Source organism: Sceloporus occidentalis, unplaced genomic scaffold, assembly GCF_023333645.1.
Source record: "Sceloporus occidentalis isolate IW3139 unplaced genomic scaffold, rSceOcc1.0.p SCAF_41, whole genome shotgun sequence".
NCBI classification, from domain to species: Eukaryota; Metazoa; Chordata; class Lepidosauria; order Squamata; family Phrynosomatidae; genus Sceloporus; species Sceloporus occidentalis.
The window spans coordinates 4,550,990-4,563,539 of record NW_028317021.1 but is presented as its reverse complement, the minus strand read 5'-3'; the positions used below and the strand labels follow the sequence as shown (position 1 = coordinate 4,563,539).

The 12,550-nt window shown below is 44.3% G+C and overlaps 1 protein-coding gene across 6 annotated transcripts in view; it reads left to right on the top strand.

Annotated features, from left to right (window-relative positions):
* Positions 1 to 12,550, top strand: part of HIC2 (HIC ZBTB transcriptional repressor 2) — a 134,411-nt gene that overhangs the window by 83,721 nt on the left and 38,140 nt on the right. For 2 of the 6 annotated variants that reach the window (XM_089489753.1, XM_089489752.1), the window contains one exon: positions 1,941 to 2,061. The exons of the other annotated variants lie outside the window; for them this stretch is intronic. The gene's annotated coding sequence lies outside the window, so the exon portion shown is untranslated. The remainder of the gene's footprint in view (positions 1 to 1,940; positions 2,062 to 12,550) is intronic. 6 annotated transcript variants of the gene reach the window in all.

The following is a 12,550-nucleotide window of genomic DNA, read 5'->3' as shown; positions in this document are numbered from 1 at the left end:
AGTGTTCAGCAGCACCCAAATGCTATAAAATCCTTTATTGGTTTTTAATAGAAATTCTTAGGCCAGGGCTTTTCATTGAGGGGGTAAACGTGTGTTTAGGCTTTATTACCTCAAATTATAGTATAGGGGTTCACCACAGTTGGGGGTAATAAAAGCTAAATACAGGTTTATTGAAGCCCTTCCTGTTAAAAATTAATTGAAAATTGAAAATAATTTAATTTTAAAAAAAAATAAGGAATGGTCCTCCATTTAAAAATTGCTGCAGATGGAAGAGATGAGCCAAACTAAAGCTCAGTTATTTGCCACACTGTTGTTGTAATTGCAGGGATAGCTTTCTGTAGAGCAGTGGTTGTTCCCAAACTTTGGTCCTCCAGGTGTTTTGGACTTCAACTCCCAGAGCCCCCAGCTAGTTTAGCCAGTAGTAAGGCATTATGGGAGATGAAGTCCAAAACTTATGGAGAACCAAAGGTTGGGAACGACTGCTGTAGAGAGACACCATCATCTGAGTCCCCACTTGCAGGAGGAAAGGGGTACAGCCTGTGAGGACCAAGCTTGGATCCTTCAGATATTCTGGATTTGAGCTCCCACAGTCCCTGACTATGTTGGGGAGGACTGACTGAAGTTGTAGGCCAAAGTATGCGGGGGGGGGGGGACACAAAATTTCCCTGTCCGTGATAAAAGTAGTGATGGAGATTATAGATGATGAGATATGGAAATGCCAAGAGAAAAGAAATTCAAAGTACAGTCTGCCCTCCACATTTGCAGCTTTGACTTGTGCGGATTTTATTAACACATTCTCTCTAGGAATCTCTAGGTCTTCCAATGCAACTCTGCCAGAAGTTGGCCATGGAGTTGCACTGGAGGACCTAGAGATTACTAAAGAGAACAGTTGTCTAGGCATTTGACGGTCCACCGGTACGATTCCATGGTCAACCTCTGGCCGGTTGTGCTGAAGGACCTAGAGATTCCTAGAGAGATGTTCTTTCAGGTAAAAATATTTTCAGTTTTTCCACTTTCATGGGGGTCCTGTGCCCCTAACCACAGTGAATGTGGAAGGCCCACTGTAAATTTAAATGAGGTGACGAGAGGAAGAAAGCGCAAAACTTGCATCTTTAGTTTATTTAAAAGCATAACCTGTTTTTCAGCAAAACATTAATGTTGAATATTTCCAAGAAAACCTGAAGAGTGTGGGGTTTGGTTTTTTGGGGTGTGTGTGTGTATATGTTTAGTTTTGAAAGATGCTGAAAAAGATCCTTCTTGAAATGGCTGGTGTCTCTTTGTAGAATGGGGGCTGAGGTGTGCCGATCCATTGGTGGGAGAGTTGAAGCTAGGGGTCCTGCCTTCTGATTTTTGAAACTTGGCATACTTTCATTCTCGAACACGAAGACGTTTGCAAGTCTGATCAATTATTCAGAAGTGAGCTACGGGGAGATTCTTGCCTATCCCTAGTTGAGACAGAAGGCGGTAGTAGAGACTTGAGGACCATTGTCAGATAAAAGGCTTGTGTAGCATTTGAGCATCTTAAGACCGTGGCCTGAAGTTCTGATTTGTACATATAAGACGGCTTGCTAGTCTCTCCAGTGATATATCTGAATGGCAGATTTTAGTGACCATACCCCTGTATGTTTCTTTGTTCTGTGTATTGACGCGTTTTTCAGGGTCTGCAGGGTCAAGAGTTTCATTAAATATATGGCTGGAGATGGGCAAAAGCCCTTCCCTCTCAATTCCTTTTCAATTCCTAAAGCTTGAGAGGGGTTTGCTAAATTTATAGCAACGATTTGACTGGTGTCTTAGATCATCATTTCTTTTATTTTATATAAAAAAAGTCTCTCTTCTTTCTTTCTTTCTCTCTCTCTTTCTTTTTCTTTTTTTAATGGATATTTCAATTGTGATTGCGATTAATTGCATTTAACAGTGATCCCTGCTGGTGGTTCTTTCAGCATCTGTGCAAGCCCCGTTCTATTGATGGCCTGTTGTGATTTCAATGGAACATCATGGGATATCCCTGGCCCGTCAGGCAGCACTGGATGGAGGTGCCTTTAGCCCCATGTACCTGGCATGGTAAGCGGCAACAAAGTGGGGTTAACCTGCATTCCTAACGCTTAGGGTCTCCCCTCATGCAGTAGGGCCACCTTCATCCTCTCCACCTTCCCTTCTTCCTCCTTCATCCCCTCCACCCCCGCTTTGATGCAGCTTGTGCACCAGTTAATTTTGCTGCTTCTTTTTGTGACTCTGTGTGTGCGTGTATGTCTTGGTCTTGCTTGCTTTTCCCGGACAAAAGTTCAAGGCTTCATTGAGTTGCTGCCTTTCTCCCCCCCCCCCACTCCCCAAGCTGCCTTTGTGGGCTGTTTTTTTATTATTAGCTAATCTTTCCATGGTTATGTCGCACCTTTGTACGTTGGGGTTTTGCTGTGCTCGAGAGCTGGAGGTGGGACGTCTTTTCCAACCCAGGAGCCAAATTCCAATTTGGGAACAGGTCCCTGGTTAGCGCTTCAGCAATGGCTGGAGCCAGGTGTCAAACTGTTCAATTTGGACATTCCCCCCCCCCCCCCCCGGCATCAAGCCTATTAAGACCAGCTCAATTATATATTCAATTCTACATATTCTGTATTGCACTAGGGATTACTAGCGCAGCAATTTCTGGGGCTGCAGACTGGAGGTCTACACAGTAGAATCCTGAGTTGCACACAAGCTTTTATCTCCAAACACTGACTGGACCTTGTGGATGGGCAATCCCTGTGCGCCAGATAGGGAACATCTGTGGGGCACATGACGCCTGCAAGATGGAGGTTTCCCTGGGAAGAGAAACTTGTTTGAAGAGCTGAGCTTGCAACTCTCCCTGAGGTTGCTGTCAGTGCTGTCCTCCATTGCTTCCTTTGATAGAGCAACCTCATCTAGGGGAGAGGGGTTGAAAGATGGTTAGTTTTGGCTATTGTCAAATGGAATCAGAATCTCTTCAAGAGGACACCACCCAGACCTCTTCCATCAGATCCAAATCTACCTCTTCGGCTGTCCCAGCTAGGGATCAGTGCCAAATATTTCATAGAATCAGTCCCATACATTGGTACTCTCATGTGGCCAATTGTCAAAAGTCAAGATGGCTTCCAGTCTGCCTCACTCTGTGGCACTTTGTAGTCCTCAGTGACAAACTCTCTTTGGGGACCTTGTTATCTAGGTGTAGGAGATACTTCAGTGCGAAAGGGATGGTGCTCCATCAGGCTTATTACTATCCTCCCTGTAGTGTCATTGCATCAGGGACCTTAATGGCACCTTATCCTAGAAAGGAGGGGGGACATACTCTACAATTCAGACCTGTGTGAGGTTTTCTCCCTGTCTTCCTCACATAATGTTGGCAAGAGGCACATGGGAGGGGGCTTTTGACACACCCTGCAACACTACAGATTCCTGCCACCCCTTTCCCCTCCATTTCTTCTTCTCAACAGAACTTGACAGTGTTACTTTTTGGTGTTGCAACTCCCAGAATTTCCCACCACCATGGATTCTAGCCATGCTGGTGAACAGATTTTGGGCAGTCCAAAGTAAAGGGAACCTTTACAAGCTTACTTTCTGAGCATCTTCTGCCTTAGACTTGGTAATGTGCTAGCCATTGGTGCAAGTGTAGGAGAAGGGGAGGATGCAAGCAATGTGAAGTCAGAGCCAAATCAATTTGGCAGAGAAAGAGCGAGCTCCTGCCTTTTTTTCCTACAGTCAGCAAATCCCACAGCAGCCATCTGCTTTCCTCCCACCCCCACCCTCACCACTTCTTAAAATGGTTGTCACTGTTGGGTTTCACTCACCCTGTGGATGCCACTGAGCCTGTGGTTTTTCGCTGCCCAGCATCATTATGTTGCATGCCCTGCTGGCTTTAAATGGTTTTCTGTGATGAGTGAAGGCAGCCTTAGTTTCTGGCTCTGTTTCTGACTATGACTTCCTTTTCAGTAAAGCTCCCATGGTCAGGAGGTTATTTTGCCTTGACTTGAAGATTCTGCAAATTTTTCCTGTGTCTTTCAGTGTCTGGCTCCTTGGATGTGTAGCTGTGAGAGCCAGGAAGCTACACCTTGTTGCTCTGTTCATTTCTTTAAGCACTTTTAACCCTGGCTGTTCAGTCCAAACATCTGTCAAGAGTGGCTTCCATCACATCAGTTCTGCCCTCTGAGCTAATCCCACCTGGCCTCGAAATAGAGAGAGATAGCTCACTGTGGAGCATGTCCTTGGCATCTGCCATTGAAAGGATCTTGGGGGGAAACCCTTCTCTGACTACCCTGGAGAGCCACTGCCAGTTAAAGATGAAGAAGGGCAGAAGACCTCATGCCCTTGAGATATTTTGGGCTACAACTGTACAGCATGTTGGCTGGAGCTTGTGGGAGCTGGAATTTAAAACGTCATACCCAGTAAACAGACAATATTGAGTACAATTGTTCAACCCTAATAAAAAGCAGCTTACTTTGTTCTCAGGATGAGGGACTGGCACCCTACATGTGCACATAAACTGTACATTATTGTTAGGATGCAGCTATTGTTTTGCTGTATTTTGGATTTCCACTCAGCCTCAGTTCTTGTTGAGGCATATAGTCTTCTAATATGTTCCCATGTCATCTGAAGAGGAGATATACTGACTGACCACACTCCCTGCTGCTGTGTTCCTGGTTCTATCACCCGCCACACAGTGAGGCCAAAGTTTTGGTGTGGGGAGCCTACTATGTTTGTATGATTTAAAGTGCTGCATGATAGGAGAAGCAGCTAAACAGGGCCAAAGAGAACAGGTTCAGTTACTTGGATCCTTTGTATTCTCTCCGCTTGCCCACTCCAGGTTACCAGTGTGCAGTGGTAACAGCACCAAGAAGCAGTCTTGGTGGATTTCTCAACCGATTGTACGAACATGCTTTTTCTGTAGCATTTTACTGATGCACAGCTGTCCCTAGGCAAAAGTGCACAAAGATAATCTCAAAATATATGTATGGCAATTTGGTTTCCCTTAAAAGTTACTGTGTAGTTTTCATTGTTCACAATAGTATTGTTGGGACTGGGGTCGGCACCATCAAACTGAAAGCTGCAGTGGACTGTAGGTGCACAACAGTTTGTGCTACATTTGGAAATGAAGAAACAGCCATGACAAAATTCCACAATGTCAGTTGTGCTTCGGGAGCGTGGCAACATAATCGGCGCTCCCAATTCCAATACAGAGAAATTCAGATGAAGAGAACTATTTGGTACCAGAACTGATATTGCTCCTAGCATTACTGTGGCAAATGCTCTCAGCGTTTGCTGCTGTGTCTCCTTACTGCCAACATGGCAAAGGCTCCCGCACTCACTGTGCTGCACTTAGAGAAAGGACCTTTCCTGCAAAGTGGGGCTTAAGTATTCCTGTGTGCCCTGCCACAGCTCTTCCGCAGTAGCAAATGCTGTTTAAAGTTAAACAATATTTGCACAGCAGTAAAAGCTTCAGGGCTCTACTGTGAGGATGTGGACAGTAGCAGCAGCTGGGTGGTGGTAGCATGGCGGTGGCAGCAGATGGGAGGCATAGTTTGCCACCTGAGCCTCATGTCTCATGATAGGGCCAGCCCTGTTTAGTACCCATTGATCGATATTTTGTATGGCTGAGGGGGGAAAGCTTCCTTAGGCCTGATTTTTTTTTAAAAAAATTCAGAGTGGGGTATGCCTGCACCACTGGCACTCTCCTAAGCATGCTGATACCTCTGTTTTTGCCTTAGTGCGCTGTTTTTAATTTCCCTCCTGTTGGCACTCTCACCAACTGAGTTTGCTTTTAGAGGAACTGGTTGTGTGTGCGATATTATTAGCATTTTTATGATCGTTTCTTTGCTTATGTGGTTGTTCAACCACTTTGAGTGATGTGGTTGAAAAGCACTGGACAGGTAAATAAAATTAGGTGGGGGGGAAATCCAGATCTAGGGGAGAGCATGGGATGCGCTTGGCGAAAATTGCCCCCACCAGCTCGCTGACTTTCACCTAAACTCAGTCTGTCTTGGCTCTGCTGTAATCTTAAGAGACAGGCATTCTCTGCTTCTGCCTTGAGGTCCAGCGTTTTGCCTGCGCTTGCAGAAGAAACCTCTTTGCTATAGCAACGTCAGCACAAGTGGGCCGATGCTCCTGCTTGCTTGTCTGTTCTGTTAATTGCTTTGCCTTTGCTGCTGATCAGGGCCTTGGGGAAGCAATGGCAACATCTGCACGAGTGCTGAGGCCTGGCAAGACGTACAAAGAGCCCTGCTAGCTCAGACCAAAGTCCTGTCTACTCCAGCATCCTGTTTCCCATCGGGGCCAACGAAAAACCTCTGTAAAGCCCACAAGGGGAACATGAAGGCAATAGCCACTGGTGCCTCCTTCTTTCCCAGCTGTTGGTATTTGGTAGCACGAAAATTTGGAGGTTCCATTGAATAACAGCTATAATAGGAGCAGGGAACCTTTTGCTGTTGTTTTGGACTTCAGTTCCCAAAAGCCCCAGCCGTCATGGCCAACAGTAAAGGATTAGGGGAACTGCAATCTAAAATATCTGTTGGGCCAAAGATTCTCCCCTCCCTCCCTTCTTTCTTGTACAGCGGGTCCTTGGCATCCGCTGGAGTTTGGTCCCAGGATCCTCCATGGATACCCAAATCCGTGGGTGCTCAAATGCTGTTAAATATAATGGCATAATAAAATGGTGCCCTTTCTATAAAACAACAAAATCAAAGTTTGCTTTTGCAAGTTGGATTATTTTTTGAATGAAAAAAAACCACAGATATGGAAAGCCAACTGTATTTATGCATCATTTCTCAAACTACCAGGGCCTCTAAGGCGATGCACAGAGAATAGAAAACATTAAATATAAGAATAAAAATAGTTAAGGAGAGACCCTGGTCATGGTTGACTTGAAACATTTTGCTGCTTGAAGCAAAGGACAAGATGGCACCCGCAGCATTCCAGAAGAGAACAGGACTGGCAACTGTGCTTTTTTCAATCCTGGCAAGGGGGCAGAGAGGATCCACTATGCCTGAGGGTAGTTGAGGGGCCATCCCTAAAGGGATGCCGGTCTACTTAACTGAAATTTACAAAGCTATAAAGAGAGGGGTGGATTCAATTCTGCCACCACCACTGCCTCAGTGCTAATCCATTTCTAAAAGCGGTGGCTCTTACAAATCTTATTGAGTGATCGTGGGGTGGAGTGTGCTTCCTGCTTTGAGAGAAAATGAAATACAATACAACACGTATAAGTTTAATGAAATCTTCAAAATGGTCATGTCTGTTTCGTTTATAGGAAACTGCCTAAAACAAGGTGAGGTTTATGGCCAAGCCAGTCTTGTATTGTCTACTCTGATGAACAGCCGGGGCCGTTCACATCACATACTACCGGCCAGTTTAAAGTGGAGATGCTGAAAGACTGGACCTGGGCTTGTGGAGGTTCAGTCCTCACTCTTCTTTCTCCTTGCTTTTGGTCTCAAATGGAACTTGATCACCTCCCATTTGATGATGTGGCTTCCCTCTCTCGATATTAGATTTTTATCTTGAGCAAAGCCAGCTAGGGATGGTAGCTTTCTTAGCATCCAGCCGCTGCTCCCACCCACATGCGTGCTTTCTTAAATGAAACTGTCAGCTTTACCTAACTTTCTGATGATAGCTTGTTCATTGCTTCACTCAGTTGCCCTTTTGATGTAACGCTTAGGCTTAGACTTGCACCTTGACCAACAGAGCTTCTAAAGTTGTCTCTCTTATATCTGATTAGACTGGCAGAGTCCTTTGTGCCCCATTCCAAAAACATTCAAAATTCCAGACCAGGGGAATGCCTGGATTTTAAATACAGTTCCTTGGTGTAAAATAAGCACATAAAGATGCTTACCTTGGGTTAAAGATTTGTGTGCTTTTGTTTAGATCCTTTCAAAGAATTTGGAACTGGGGACAGGGAGGGATAATGTGAAGGCGGGGAGATCTAGGAATTGATATTTTATTTTATTCCCACCTTTCTGCCCACACAAGACCCAGAGTGGCTTGTAACAAGTTTAAAAAGCCAGGGAACATGGTTTGTGTGGAAGAAACATGACCAGGGTGTATTTGTTTCAGAGCTTGGGAAATCTGCTTTGGGGGGATTACAACTGCCAGAATTGTCCAACCATCACTGACCAGGTTTGTCAAGGGATCTGGGGAGCTGTAGTCCAAAAAAGTGTAGTTTCTAAGCTCTGGTTTCTTCTGGATTTTTATTCTTAAAAGGCAAGGACAATAGCTGAGTGACAGTGGCTGCGTCTGCACTGCAAATATAATCCTGTTTGACACGGCTTTAACTGCCATGGCTCAATGCTATGGAATTCTGAGAATTGTATTTTGCTGTGGCACCGGAACTCTCTGACAGAGAAGGCTAAATGTCTCACAGAACTACAATTCTCAGACCTCTATAACATTGAGCCATGACAGTTAATGTGGTGTCAAACTGGATTGTATTTGCAGTGTGGATGCAGCCAGAGCAGGGCATTTAATGTAGCGGGTCCTGCTATGTGGCATGCTCTTCCTTCTGAACTTTGGCATGTTCCAAGCATACTTAATTTTCAAAGCATGTAAAAAGCATGCTTATTTGAGCAAAACATCCCTGTTTAGTCCAACACAATGTTTTTATGGGACTTCAGAAGAATTTCTGTGGGTGCATTTTGTTCATTATGTAAATTTTACTTTTTATTGATGTATATTACTTAGGAATATTTTTGGGTAGAAATATTTGTGGAGATGTGTTTCCTCCATTCTGCGTGATGGATGTTGAAGGAGTGCTATCATGTCTCTCCCCACCTTCTCCAGACTAAAAATACCCAATTCCATCAATCCTATTCTCTTTGGAGTTTGTTTCTCCAGGCATTCATCTCCCAGCTCACGTCTGGTACTTCAGTCAGGTTAGACAGAAACTGAGTTTGAGCGATGGTCAATGAAGAGGTAAAGTATCAGAAGTGGGGGGAATTTCATGATCCATGGTGAGTAGGTCATGAACATACATGGCATTCAACACCATACTAAGGAAGCATGAAATTTTGTACTGGGCACAGCATTCAGCAAGTTGTGCATTCATTTTCTGTTTTGTTTTGTTTCACTTTTCTAAGAAAGTTTCTTTTTTTTCCCCAAAAACTTTTTGTCCTACTCTTCTACTTTTCCAAATCAAGACTCCATTTTGACTTCATTCAGTTGAACCATAAAACAACTGTGACCCAGAGAAGCTTCAAAATCTAAATAAGCCTAAAAACAGAGTAGGCGATCGCTGCTGGAATTTTGGAATTTTGCCTCAGCAAAACTTACAGATGCTCAAAGGCAGTTCATACCTGTTGGCTTGTATTAAAAGATTTCAGGACTCCAGAGAATAGTGAGAGGAGTCTATAGTAGTTTTTTGTGGGTTTTTCAGGCTCTGTGGCCATGTTCTAGAAGAGTTTATTCCTGACGTTTCGCCAGCATCTGTGGCTGGCATCTTCAGAGAATGTCAGGAATAACCTCATCTAGAACATGGCCACACAGCCTGAAAAACCCACAAAAAACTATGGGGGTGTTCCCACTCGCTTATACACCAGTTTACAAATCGAATCCAAGGTGTATCGTTCCCACTCAATCCTGAATTAACTCTAGAACAGTTCTAGATTAACCCGCAATCGTTCCCACTGCGATTCGAATCTGATTCGAATAGTAACATTTAACCCGGATTAGACGCCTATAAACCAGCGTAAAAAAATACTAGGGTCTACCCTAGTATTATCCCTTGATCCGAGATAGGAATCGCTGTATTTAAATGGGAACGTTTCGGCGTCTGATTCAGGTTCCACAGGATGGGAGGGGCAGCGCTCAAGGGGCTGGCCTGGGGGTGTCACCCTCTTTGGTTTCTTTCTGCATTGCCGGCACCATTTTCTTCCATTCACATAATAGCCTTTCCTCCGGTGGATTGCAACCTCCCCTCTGCTCCTCTTTCATAGACCGATGTGTGAGGAGAGCCATTGAACACCATTTTTAGCTATTCTTTTTTTCTTTTTCACCTCTGCCTGAGCACCAGATGGGCTTTGGAGGACAGCCCAGAGATCAATGGGGTAGGCAAAGCGAATTTGGGGAACCGAGGCTCTTTCCAGAGGAACTATGGGATGGGTTTTGCAGGACATCCCCACTTCATGGCTCCCAAGACAGCCCAGGGAGCAATCTTCCCCAAAGATTCTGTCCCCATGGGGCGGCCAAAGCGAATTTGGGGAACCGAGGCTCTTTCCAGAGGAACTATGGGATGGTTGTGTTTGTTGTGTTTGTGAGACATTTATCCTCCTCTGCCAGAGAGTGCTGGTGCCATAATAAACTACCATTCCCAGGATTCCCTAGCACTGAGTTATGGCAGTTAATATGGGGAGACACAGAAGAGGACGAATAAGTGCCTCCTGATTGGCTCTTTTAAAAAAAACCCACGAAATTTATAACGAATTAAAAACGGCCAGGTAGTGGGAACGCAGGTACAGGCTACATCGGTGTATGTTCCTTCGAATTAATGTGATGTCATGATGATGTCGCTTTGATTGACAGCCGAAACAAGTGAATGTGAACGAAAAAGTAACAAAACCGGTTTAAATATACACCGATTCATCCTTGAATGGGAACGAAACAGGGTCAATTACAGCGAATTAAAATAAAACGTTACGTAAATGGGAACGATACAAATAAAGCGATTTGAAAAGCGAGATAATACTCGCTTTATTTTGAATCGCTTTAAAACGAACCGCTGTATTTAAATTCATTTTAAATTGCAAGTGGGAACGCCTCCTATGGATGCCATCCATGAAAGCCTCTGACTTCACATAGTCTTGGGCATACAAGTTGCAAGCAGTTACCAATGCAGTAGTGTGTAAATAGTAAACTTTTAAAAATGGGAAGGGGCAAGATTTGAGATTCTACTGGGCATTTCTTCTCATATTCTCCCATTTATCCCCAGCTTTGGGAATGGAGGTGTTCTGGAGCTTATCTTTATGGCTGTATCAATGTTTGTTAGGTGTTTTGCGTTTTATCTTGCCTTCTAATTATTGCATGCTACCTTGGGGAGTCATTTATTACATTATTGAATTTTTAAAAAAGAATTGCAGTTGCCTTGGTGGATCAAGGTGGTCCTGCAAATCAGTCAAGGCATGCTCCCTAAAACTATTGGGAGATATTTTTCTTTTATTGGCTGCCTTCAGTTTGGATCAGTTGGAAGGACAGGCACAGAGCACCATCATATTCCTGTTGTAATGGTGGGCTGCCCCTCTACCAGGCAAGTTTATGATCCACAAGCAATGACGGCCTTCCATCTTGGAACGTAAGCCTTTCATGTAGAGCTCCTAGGCTGCCTTTCATACACTGAACAAACCCCAAATCCATTCCCTTTCAGCTTTAGCCATATCATCTCCTCTCACCCTCTGGTTAAGAACCCCAATGTAGATGTCTGCCTAGTTGTTTAGAGCCATGGCCTGAAACCTTTCATCTTGCCTGTTAGTAGTCTATTTGTTCTTATTTCTGGCTTCATTGTCATGTTCCCATTTGGCAATGGTGTTTCTTTTTAAAGCTGGGCACTTATGCTAACACCTCGCTTCTGTTCTTTTTTTCTTCTTCTTTCCTTTCATATTTCATTTGCGCATCGCCCTTTTGGCAAAGGGCCAGTGCTTTGGTGTGCGTCTAATGCAAATGCAGCAAGTCTTGTAGGGCCATTAATGCAGCAGGCAGCCTGGCTGTACATACTCCCTCTCTGGCTCCATTTTGTCCAATGTAATGGCTCTGTTTGCAACACAGATGCTTTGATGGCTGTCTATTTACCGGCTGTCCAGTACAGAAAGCAGTACAAACAAACAAGCTTCATTTATATACCGCTTCATACTGCCTAAGCAGTGTCTAAGCGGTTTACAACTGTAAGCTAATTTGCCCCCAACAATCTGGGTACTCATTTTAGCGACCTCAGAAGGATGCAAGCCTGAGTCAAGCTTGAGACCTTTTGCTGGTCTTGAACTCGCAACCTTATGTTAAAGTCTTTCCCAGAGGCCTTGCTCCAGCTAGCCTTGACTTATGTGGCCCAGTGGGTGCCCACCCTCACAACAAGGGAACCAATGCTACCTCTCTAAGGAGTTCTGCCTTGCTCCTTCCCGGTTGTCCTGCCCTTCACATACTTGGATGTTTTCGAGAACGCATTCTTGCATTCTGTGACATACTGGTTTATATTCTCATTTTTAAATGGAAGGGCATTCACAAACTGTTAGTTATACAAATAGTTGCAAAATAAACCAAGTGGGAGTAAAGGGAATTATAAGGGCCCTTTTAGAAATTTGGAACCACAATACGTACAGTTTCTGATGGAATTGTCTGCCCGCACATTTTGTACTGCAGTACCCATGATCTCTAATGGCAAGCTCTGACCAGGCTGGCCAAGGCTGATGGGAGCTGTAGTTCAAAAGATCTGGAGGAAACTGTATTTCAGGTATAGGATCCACCTTTTTAAATGTCACATGCTCCAACTTCCTGCTGTTCTCTGTTCTGTTCCTCTGTTCTCTGTTCTTTTGATAAATAATCATCCCTGTTTGGGGATCTTTGTTTGGGAATCCCT